Source organism: Brachyistius frenatus, unplaced genomic scaffold, assembly GCF_029030835.1.
Source record: "Brachyistius frenatus isolate BFR_SWC_R1_liver_20210118 unplaced genomic scaffold, ASM2903083v1 Contig_258, whole genome shotgun sequence".
In the NCBI taxonomy this organism is placed as follows: Eukaryota; Metazoa; Chordata; class Actinopteri; family Embiotocidae; genus Brachyistius; species Brachyistius frenatus.
In genome coordinates, this window is record NW_027210857.1 from 173,850 (window position 1) to 185,000 (window position 11,151).

Sequence of the window (11,151 nt, forward strand, 5' to 3'; positions counted from 1 at the left end):
GTGTGTGTGTGTGTGTGTGTGTGTGTGTGTGTGTGTGTGTGTGTGTGTGTGTGTGTGTGTGTGTGTGTGTGCAGAGGGCTGCATGGTCGCTACGGACACGCTGGCCCTCCTCCTGCTGCTTTTCATGCCTGACCTTTCCAAACTGTAACGTTATCACATGTCATACGAAGCCTGCTGGAAACCATCTGCTGAAGGCACTGCGGTGACTTCCTGTCACCAGAAAAACAACAACAACAACAACACAACACTGGCCAGAGTGGTCCAGCACCGGTTCTGACTGGTTTTACTGCACACTGTGACGTGCACGCTCGCCCCTCCGAGGCAGTCGTTGAGCGACACGAGCCACGAGCAGGCTCCTCAATTAGCGTTAAGGGGCTTTCGCACAGAGACATGAAGTTCTGGCACTAAGAATAACATGAGAGCGGTCTGCAGCCCGGCAGCAGCAGCGGCGGGGCGCGAGAGCCGCGGCACCGAGCGGGGCTGGGTGTGCCGACCGACACGCAGTCCTGCCGCTAATCCCATCCCCCGCCATGTTGAGCTCCACCTCGGGATATTGTGTTGCGTTTGTTAGTGTGACAGCTCGGCTAAAAAGGCTGTTTTTACACCAATATGATCGGCATCAGCTCTGATTTAGGGAAACGACACAAACACTGAGGAGCTTTATGTTTATTTTTTCCCATCAAAAAACAAATATCTAGTGTTCGTATCAGGGATGTTAAAATATTTAAAGGCCCACTACAGATGCCCCACAGAAGAGCCAAACAGCCGACTGGTTGTGGAGGCACCGCAGCGTCCTGAGAGATTCATTACAGACAGATTTGTTCCACATAGTGAAATATGAGTGAGCTCCACTGCCTGAAAATTGCATCGCTCCATAAGCGGACCCCGATGCCAGAATAAGCCCCAATTTTCAGTTGTAAAGGTCTCAGCACAGCACAACAGCTCCAGCAATTATTAGTGAGGAGGAGATCAAACCCGGAGTTTATCCCGCTTCGTGTGTCCGAGATAGAGACGGCACACGTAGTAAAACTACGAGCAACGCCGCAGATGTGTGAAATCAATATCAAAATATATGGTGACTGCTTTCCTGCAGCTTAAGGGGCAAATTGCCAAAAATCAACGGGTGCAAATTTTGCCCTCAACCAAGTCTTGTTGGAAAACACTCTGCACTGACTCCTTTGAAAAAGTTAACAGAAAATCTTTTGAAGAAAACATTTGAGCTGAAAGCCACATGGGGATCCTGGAAGCAAATTATCAATTCACATGCTTTGACACAGATAATATGCAAAGGGGTCAGTGCAGCTGAATAAGCATGTGTGTTCATTTCTAAACCACAGTTGAACTTGGCACAGTAAATAACCTGACCTGAATAAAGTCAAGCAAATCTGGGAGGAAGAGGTCTATATTTAGAAAACAGGAGCCCGTATGTCAGAGATGGAGAAATGTGAAAAGATCCTTTACTTAAAAGCGTGTGTTTTTCTGAGCCTGTCAGGTCTGACTGCAGTAATCAAACCATATTACTGGAGACTGAGAGGGGAAGGAGGAACTTATAGGATGGGGCCGTGCTTCAGAGACTCCTGCGCTACTGTAAGGCTTATACACTGTGTGCATGTATTTTTTGAAGTGGGGGCTGGGGAGAGAGGAGAGACCTCAGTGCTCAGCTTGGGGCGTATAATCTATGGTTCATTTGCAGCTTTTCTCCCCGGTATGACAAGCCGTTTACAAGACGTAGCCTCTGCTGCTGACCCAGTTCTGAATGGCTGCGTCTCGCGACAAGGCCCTGCCTCCCCATCAGGCCCTGCTCCCCGTCTAACTGACGATAACACCGCCACCCTCTGCCTCCGTGAACTGTGGGAAAAAAAAATAGGTCGCCCTGACCCACTTTTCTTCTTTTTTTCCTTTCCTCCCCTCCCTAAGATCGTGCACGGAGTTCTGCAGAGCATGATCGAGGGAGACAGTAAAAGGGAGCGAGAGAGCGAAACAAAGGAAGAAAAGACGTTGAAGAAGACCGAGACTTCCCTCTGATCCCTCCCTGCTTTCTGCCCAAGCGTTGCTGTGGCCTTTGGAGTGGAGGCGGCCCTTATCAGCTGGCCGGCTGCGTGTTTGCAACGAACCCTCCCTCGTCTTGGTACAACGACTGCTCCTGAGGTTAAACACCAGCTACGGGCCTCACCGCTCCTCTTCCTGGTGGCCATTATCTCCCGTTTTACTGCGAATGCTAAATGGGATCCTCTTGCCTTATTTAAACAGATGTACACGCTGCTTTTTGCAGTCATCTAACACCCGTCGAGGTATGACATGTCATCCAGCCTGAGAAATGATGAGCCTTCCTCTGCGAGGGGCGGGACCAGCGGGCCACGGAGCCAGGAGCTGCCCTAGCGCCTGGTAGCGTGACACGGTGGGCTGGTCAGGACAGCTCCTGATATATCTGCCATCACGCACCGCGCTCCCGTGCAAACCCTTCGCTCACTCACGGCTTTTGTCATCCCTCCATACATTAAACTACTCTCGTCGACGGACATGTTCCTCCGACAACAGCTGGGAGTCTCATTCATTTAGAAAACAGCGTTGATTCTGTTGGATTCCTGTCTGAAAACATCGTGAATGAACTAATCAATGCACACCTTTGACTGCTAATTTAAATATTAATGCAACGGCCCAAACAAAAATCACCACTCATCACTCACTGGTACCTCGGTGTCGCCTAGCAACCTTTGTTTGGCTTCTGTTCGAGAGCTATATTTGTAGACGTGAGACTGACATTTAATTATTACATTTTCAAAACCTTTAAAGAGACTTACTGAACTGAACAATCCTTTTTTATGGCTGCACTAAAACACAGGTTACTGTGTACTACACAGAATTTACGCATCTCAGCTCTCTTAAAGTCACAGCATGACTTCTGTAAGCAAATGTTTGAAATTTGGCTACACAAATCTCTTACAAATAGGCTGCCAAATACCTCGGTGAACATTAGCATGCCTCATGCTAGCACCCCAGTGTCACACAGTTTTCCCATCTAGGAATATTAGTCCCAGCAGATGCTGGTGCCTACACGTGTTTGGGTGTGTACTCATTTGCATGAGCCACAGTTTGACACTTTAAAAACCAGAGGAGCGTTGACCTGCCACTAAACTCTCACCAGCTCCGTGGTAAGCCTCTGCGTGCTAATGGTGACCTAGTGCACACAGACATGTTGGTGCCTCAGAGACGAGCCACGAAGTCCTCTGCTCCACTTCCCCGCGCTGCCAGACACGCTGCACAAAAACACACCGCAGCTCCTCTGCATCTCCGGCCTGACACTCACCGAACACGAGCAGGGACGAAGACAAAACAGCCACTGCACGAAGTACAGACGGGTGTCAGGGCTCTTTATTGGGCGGGCGGGGGGGTGGGGGGTGGAGTTCCAGTTAAGGGGTGGATGTAGGTCAAGCCCTGCCTCTCCGTAAGCACCAAGGTCACGGCTGAATGGAAGGAAGGTGGCTTAGAGAGAAAGAGGGCTGGGATAAAGCACATTGGTCTGACCCGTGTGCCAGCGCAGCCCTCTGACATGTAAACACAGTTACACAAGCACACCGCTCCTCGGTGACAACGCTCTGTGTGGGGGTGTGTGTGTGTGTGTGTGTGTGTGTGTGTGTGTGTGTGTGTGTGTGTGTGTGTGTGTGTGTGTGTGCGTGTTCGCACACATTACACAAGCTGTGCTGTAGCTTCCACTACTTTTTATAACCCAAACAAGGCTTAACTAAAAAAAAGTAAGTGACACTTGTGTTGAGCTGCTCTCTTTGGACATAACACAGTTATACAAGAGGAGCTCCTCTGATTGGCCGAGGCTGAAAAATCAACCACATTATACAAACTCCAGGTGAGATAAAGCAATTCATGTCTGATTTTAAATGTCACGTCCTGGCAGGTGATCAGCGTCATCTAACTTAATCTAAGTTAATCAGGAGAGCTGAGAGATGTGTTGAGACCGCAGGTGTACCAGGATTTAAGGTTAGAAACCCACCAGGGGACATCTGTGATTTCAGGAAGTCCAAATAAACAAGAACTGAATTAAAATGTCAACATTTGTTGAACAAAAACAAGTCAGGATGCTATTTAGTGTTAAAATTACCATGAAGTCAAGCAGTTCTTTGTACACTGCTGTGCTAAACTTTAAAGGCCCCTGATCATGCAATAACATCAGCTGATTGGTCCCACAATCCTTGTGCAGCAGGACAATGAGCCCAAACATCCAGGAGAGCCAGGTGGTGTGGTCCATCTGGATACGGGAGAACTTTGAAGTTAGATCATATATTATATCAGATATTTTCTCCTTACAACATTTTGTTTGAAATGAACTGCTAAATAAAAACTTCCACTTTACTTTCAGTACCTAAAATCTCCATCATCCATCCAAACAAACTGGTAAAACAGCTCACTGCATCCCGCACAGGATCAGATCAGGCTCTGTCCGTCTGTGTCCTCACGTCATAAGCACTAAGGTGAGAGTTGGTGGCTCCTGGCGCCACAAAGAAATAAAAGGTACAATTCTGCAAAAACAAGTCGGGAAACTGTCTAAGAACATAGACAGAAGTTGCACTCAGTCACCGTGCATCATTACAGGTCCTAATTAGCCCCAAAGAAACCGAAGGGAACCGAGCCGACTCTCCGACTGTACACACCAAGTTTGATGTTCTGAAAAAGTGTTTATGCGGGAATGCTGGCGTTTAGCAAAAGGTTTATTAATGCAGTTTTAACAAAGTGGGCTGGGATCCTGATTTACCCAGCCATATGGTAAACATATCCAGGGGGCAGAGATGTTAACATACTAGCATAAAAATACTATGAAGCAGAGACAGTAGCGTGCTCTAAAGCAAGACGGTGAGCCAGCATGGTTTAAACAGTGGGGCAGCTGGAGGGGGGGGGGGGGGCAACAACACAAATCCTCTCAGCCAGCTCACTCTGGACATGAATCACGGTGGACATGGAGTGACCTTTCCCTGACATATGCTGGTATCAGTGATTGAGAATTGAGAAGATGACTAAACCTGCTCGCTTCGTCAGCGCAGTTAAACCGGGTGGAGACTTCTCAGATACAGAAGAGGGCGGGGCCTCGCTTGCACCGCCTGGTCTGACACGACCTCGACCCCGCTCGACCTTGGAGTGATTAGCCAATTGAATGGCGGCCCCTGCAGCCGCACGCAGGCCCGCGGCGGGGGAGGCTGGGTGTCACATGATCAGGTCTCCTTCTGGAGAGTTACTTAAAAAGCCTCCTCAGCAACCAGGTCAAGGTCACGCTCTCGCCTCCATGCCAGAGGAGAAGAGAGGAGTCTGTAAATGTGTGTGTGTGTGTGTGTGTGTGGAAGAGTGCACAAATAGAGAGGGGGGAGGGGGGGGGGTACTCCTCTACATGTTCAGCAGTCCTTGATAACTTGAAAACACAAGTTATGATTCTATTAGCTGTATTAATCTTCCTGCTTAGTGGACACTTTTATTCAAAGTCACTTACACGATTATCACTCGTGCACATCTCTGGTTTCTGCAGCTGGATATTTACTGGAGGAATCCAGGTTAATTGCCTTTGCTGAAGGGCAGCGGGTGAGCGCAGTATGAGCCAGCAGTCTTCTGGTCACCAGTCCATTCTGCCTAAGTAATAGGTCACACGGCCGCCTGCAGTCATGAGCCGGCGCTCTCCGCCTCCTCTCAAATGGCCTCTCTGCTACCGGGAGCCGTCCAACACGGTTGTGAGAAAGCCGCGGCCTCTCGTTCTGTTTACCCGGCCGCGGCGAGGACCGGAGTGAACGACGCCACCTCACTAATGGATTTACAAGTGGGCTGGAGGTTCACAAAAGGACAGCATGTTGCAGAGATTCACGAGAGCCCTTCCAGTGAAAGAAGGAGACTCGGGTCACGCCAAGCGTCCTCGGTGCTTCCTCTGCAGCGTGGGAGTGCATTCATTCCTCATTTAGAGAAGTGCCACATGTTTCACCACGTTCTGTCAGGGGAGATTTACTGAGAGCAATGAGTCATTCCTGTATCCATTGACAAATTTAAAACTGAGTGAAGGGAGCCGGTGATTTCAGAGCCGTTAGACGGCCGACTGGTCTTTATGGATTTGTGATGGAAGAACGAGAAACATCCACCTCAGAAAAACATCCCAAAATATCTGGAACATCCCTGTTAGAAACCTGGATAATGTGCTGCACATCCATCTGAACCCGCATAGCTTCATCTGTCCACGGCCACCCGCAAAGGTCCCTTGTTGCCCGGCAACAATTCAGCTCATCACTACAAGCCAAAAAGTTACACAATTACAGTTCGAGCCAAATGAGGATTTTGGTTGTGCAGCATGTAGCATCATATCATCCTGTAGAAGATGAACCAGGAAGTGGGGAAACCCTGAAGGTGTGTGTGCTCACTGAAGTGTTGCTGAGCCGGCGACATACAGAAGCAGCTCTCGGGTACAAAGTTTAGCAGTGCTGAATTTCCCTGAACTTCCCCTATTTCACAGTGGAAATAAATCTCAGTCACAACCTCCAACCATACCCCTCTCCCCCTCCCCCCTGTCATCCTATGCAATATATCCATCATTCATTCATAAATTCTGGAAACTCCTCTTTAGTTAATTGCCTGGGAAAATTTAATTTCAAATGAAAGCTTTTAAAAGAGAAAGATATAATTAAGTTGCAGGGATCTCTGCGCCCCTCCTCGTGGGGAGGGGTGGGGGGGTGGGGGTGGTGCTGCGAGCTGTGCAGCTCTGCGCTGCACTGCTCCGTGTCAGGGAAGTCGTACACCCATGTTTAAAGCAGAGCGTTATGTAAAGCCTCCCCCTCTGCACAGGCTTACTGCACCAGACGCTGTGTCCTTGCCTGGGCTGCTCAAGGTTCCCAAAAGGACAGGCTGCTAAGAAGTTGGGAAGGACGGGGCCCTGTGATAGCCTGCGAAAAGAGAGGTTGGGCAGGAGGGAGGGAAGAGGAGGGGGGGGGGGGGGGGATGCTGCCTGTGACAGCCTTGGACTTTGAATTCAGCGCCAGACAGGCTCATGCATCAATCCCTCAACTTACAAAGACAAGCCACTAACCTTGACGAGGCCAGGGACTCTTCAGGAATGAGTGGCATTTTCACTTAGCCCGGCTCCTGCCTGCACTGCTGCCACATAACCTGCTTAAAATAAGACACAGTTGGATAACAGTTGACCTCACTCTCTGGACTTTGTGACCCGTGTTCAGGCCTCCACCCTTAGGCTTCTTAGACCACGCAGGGGACATTTAGCTTTTAGTACACAAGGTGCAACGGCTTCATCTGACGCCTGTCACGAGCCGTTTGCGTGAGCGAGGCGTGACGCGAGGCGTGACCGTTTGCAATGATGATCAACAGCTACATCATCTCAGCGAAGAGTCCGACAATCCCAACAAATATCACAAACATGCAGACAAGAATCTGTCATCTTTATCCTTTGTGTTCCAGTGTAAGAAAGCCAGACAGACGTTGAGTATGCACACACACACACACACACACACACACACACACACACACACACACACACACACACACACACACACACACACACACACACACACAGGCCGGGCATGCCTGCTCTGAGCGTCTGTCCTGGTTCCCCTTGCAGCCCGCCCACTCTCGTGGTAGAGCAGAGACTTCCCCTCGTCTGACTGCAGCATCCTGACTGCACGCTCGCCACAACGCTACAGAAACCTTCCTACTGCACCTCCACAGCCCGGGGGCAGCAGCTCTGCTACAGGAGCGGGGGGAGGGGGGAGTCAGTTCCACTCCACTCCTCAGCTGTGACCACACCAGCCCGGCCAGGAGGAGAATCAGCTCCTCTCACATCACCAGGAGGTCTGCTGCTCCCCGCTACGTCTCCTCAGTCTTTACTTAGCGTGTCGGAGCCGAGGGCCGGCGGACACTCGGAGCTACCACGGTTAGCACGGCTTCCCTCCTCGGCCTCATCGATCGCCACCGTCGAGCTCCACAGCTGTTGTTTTTGAAATGCTTTACGTGTAATTTATCTGACCTGCAATATCTGGCTCTTTTGGCCCGCCTCCCGTTCGGTGAGCCGTTCCAGCGAAGTCTAAATAATTCACGGCAATTGCAATCAGCAGCGATCAATTGGTGGAGATAATTAAAGGGCCTGTCATTGCGCCAAGGCCAAGGTGAAGCGTACAGGCAAGAGGGGGTGGAGGGGTGGAGGTGAGGGTGAAGGAGGGGAGCCATTCAACAGATGAGCTCTCCGCGGTTGCAGAGGAGGAGTCCATCTTTCCTCGGTGCATTTTGTCGATCCAGCGGCCGTAAAGCAGCACTCAGCCGGTCCTGCCGTGTCATCAAAATGAGCCCCATCGACTTCAGTGGCCTTCTGTTTCACGACAGAAGAACCAACAGCAGCGCTCTGAGACCTCGGTAACAGCAGCACACATCATCCACGCCTGCAGCCCTGCAGATCCTCTCCTCCATCAGTAACAGGCACCTGTCTTTTCCTGTACGTCGGACCAATTTCAGCCTGGACTAGAAGAGAGCCTCCCGATTGGTTGTTTCAATGTCCGGATGGCTCCATCAGTCCGTCCATGTTTACACTCTCATCACCTGAACTTTGACATTTTCCTTTTCTGATTTTATGCAATCTGTCCCTGCTGTTGCATGAAGACATGTAGTCTGTATGATGTGTGTGTGTGTGTGTGTGTGTGTGTGTGTGTGTGTGTGTGTGTGTGTGTGTGTGTGTGTGTGTGTGTGTGTGTGTGTGTGTGTGTGTGTGTGTGTGTGTGTGTGTGTGTGTGTGTGTGTGTGTGGAGAAGCACACAGAAGACTTTAACAGTGAGTTGGAAACCTGATCATTTGAAACTCTGGCTGAGTCCAACTGTGACTTGTGTCTTGTTAATTTGAGATAAATGTTTGGATCCTGCTCTGAGTTTACAGCCTGATTGTTGGGGTGTAAATCTGAGTCCTATAACAGCAGTGCTGCTGACCAGCACTATTAGCTGAGTGTCTACTGAATACACAAACAATAAAGGGAACAATAAAATGATTTGGCTTAACGCGTGCTTCACAACAATATTATAGAGCGGGAACAATTAGAGGAATGAGCCGGGGGCCTGCAGGTCTCCGGTTTGAATCCTCGGCGGGTCGGAGACGAGAGAAACGCACTTCTACTCCTCAACATCTACTGTCAAAGTGCCCTTGAACAATGTGCGGTGGCCAACAACACAAGAGCTGGGCATCTCCCAGGTCTAATAAATCAAAAACTCTGCAGTAAATGGTTGACACTTCTTCTGCTAGATTACACATTGGGTTGGGTTTTTTTCCACCGAGTGTCTCGGCAATCAAAAAGTGGGATGCCACCCTGAGTCCTGTCCGCCCTGCGTCTCCTGCTGCTGTGAGTGACAGATCCCCAAACAGACAGAGAGGCTGTGAGTGGAGGTGAAGGAGGAGCCGGACCCCTCCTCGTGGATCGGTGGCACCGTCCTGGACAAACATCCAGCACGTTGAATTATTCAAAGCAGAAAAGACTCAAAGTAGCAACAAGCTGTGTGATTCTGAAATGACTAGCTGGGTTTCATCATCTGCAAGAGCACAATACCACACACACACACACACACACAACACACACACACACACACACACACACACACACACACACACACACACACACACACACACACACACACACACACACACACACACACACACACACACACACACACACACACACACACACACACACACACACACAACACACACACACACACACACACACACACACACACACACACACACACACACACACACACACACACACACACACACACACACACACACACACACACACACACACACACACACACACACACAACACACACACACACACACACACACACACACACACACACACACACACACACACACACACACACACACACACACACACACACACACACACACACACACACACACACACACACACACACACACACACACACACACACACACACACACACACACACACACACACACACACACACACACACACACACACACACACACACACACACACACACACACACACACACACACACACACACACACACACACACACACACACACACACACACACACACACACACACACACACAGCAGCAGCAGCAGCAGCAGCAGCAGCAGCAGCAGCGTTGTGATGGCTGATAAGATTCTCTGTAATGAAAGGCAGAGAGAAGAGAGCAGAGTCCAGTCTTGTGACTGTTCAGCAGCCTTGGCATCATTTGCATTTGGCCATTTGAATGTCCTCTGGTTCTGTTGCAGGCTACTGCACATCACTCAACAGCAGCTCCCTGGACAATAGCAGATGGCTCAGTCAAATCAAGCTCCATCCACCACAGAGGATCCTTTGAGTCGCGGCACACAGGCCGGGCCACGCACACACCAGTGCAGCTGGAGAAGTTGGGCTCTAAATGTGGAGGTTTTAGTTATCTATAGCAACAGAGGACACGCTGAACTACCTTGAACATCTTGTGTAAGTTCAGGTCAAATAATTAAGCAGCTTAAATGTTCAACAAAAGAAGGGCTAAAAGGCAGACCCCCAGACACAGACAGTATTTAGAGGGCTTTAAAAAGTTGGACTTTTCTCCGCATGACTTTAGATAGTTCGTCTGAGTGACGGAGGTTCTGAGAGGCACCGTGTGAACCGGACCTTTCTGTGAGCCTCGTGTTACAACATCCAAACAGGTTTCGTACTCTGCCCTCGCTCCTGTAACTCACCAGAACACTTCGGCCCCGACCTTTGGCCTCCGCAGACATCCAAAGTCCAATGAAGCAATCGGACAGTTGAGAAAACACCAGAACAGAGAAGCTCCCGGACAGAACACATTCACGAAGGAACGGTGACGTGACGAGCTGCAACCTCAACCAGCTGAACTCTTCACCTTAAGAACCCTGAAGGGTCCACGGCGGGTTCAGAGGTGATGGAGGGACCAGAACCAAACACAGCCGGATCATTAACTGTGATCCACATCCTGCCTCTTTAAGACATGACACCTCCACGCTGACTGTGTTGTACAACTAACTGGAGCAACAATGCTTAGCAACAACCTCCCCTGCTCTGTTGACTGTTACCTGCTCAGGTGTTCGGTCCAGTCACACCGTTTAAAACCCAAATACTCAGGA

At 49.9% G+C, this 11,151-nt stretch overlaps 1 protein-coding gene across 2 annotated transcripts in view; it reads right to left on the reverse strand.

Moving 5' to 3' along the window:
- The window catches only part of nrip1b (nuclear receptor interacting protein 1b), a 34,904-nt gene that overhangs the window by 22,728 nt on the left and 1,025 nt on the right, over positions 1-11,151 (reverse strand). The gene's annotated exons all lie outside the window — the stretch shown is intronic.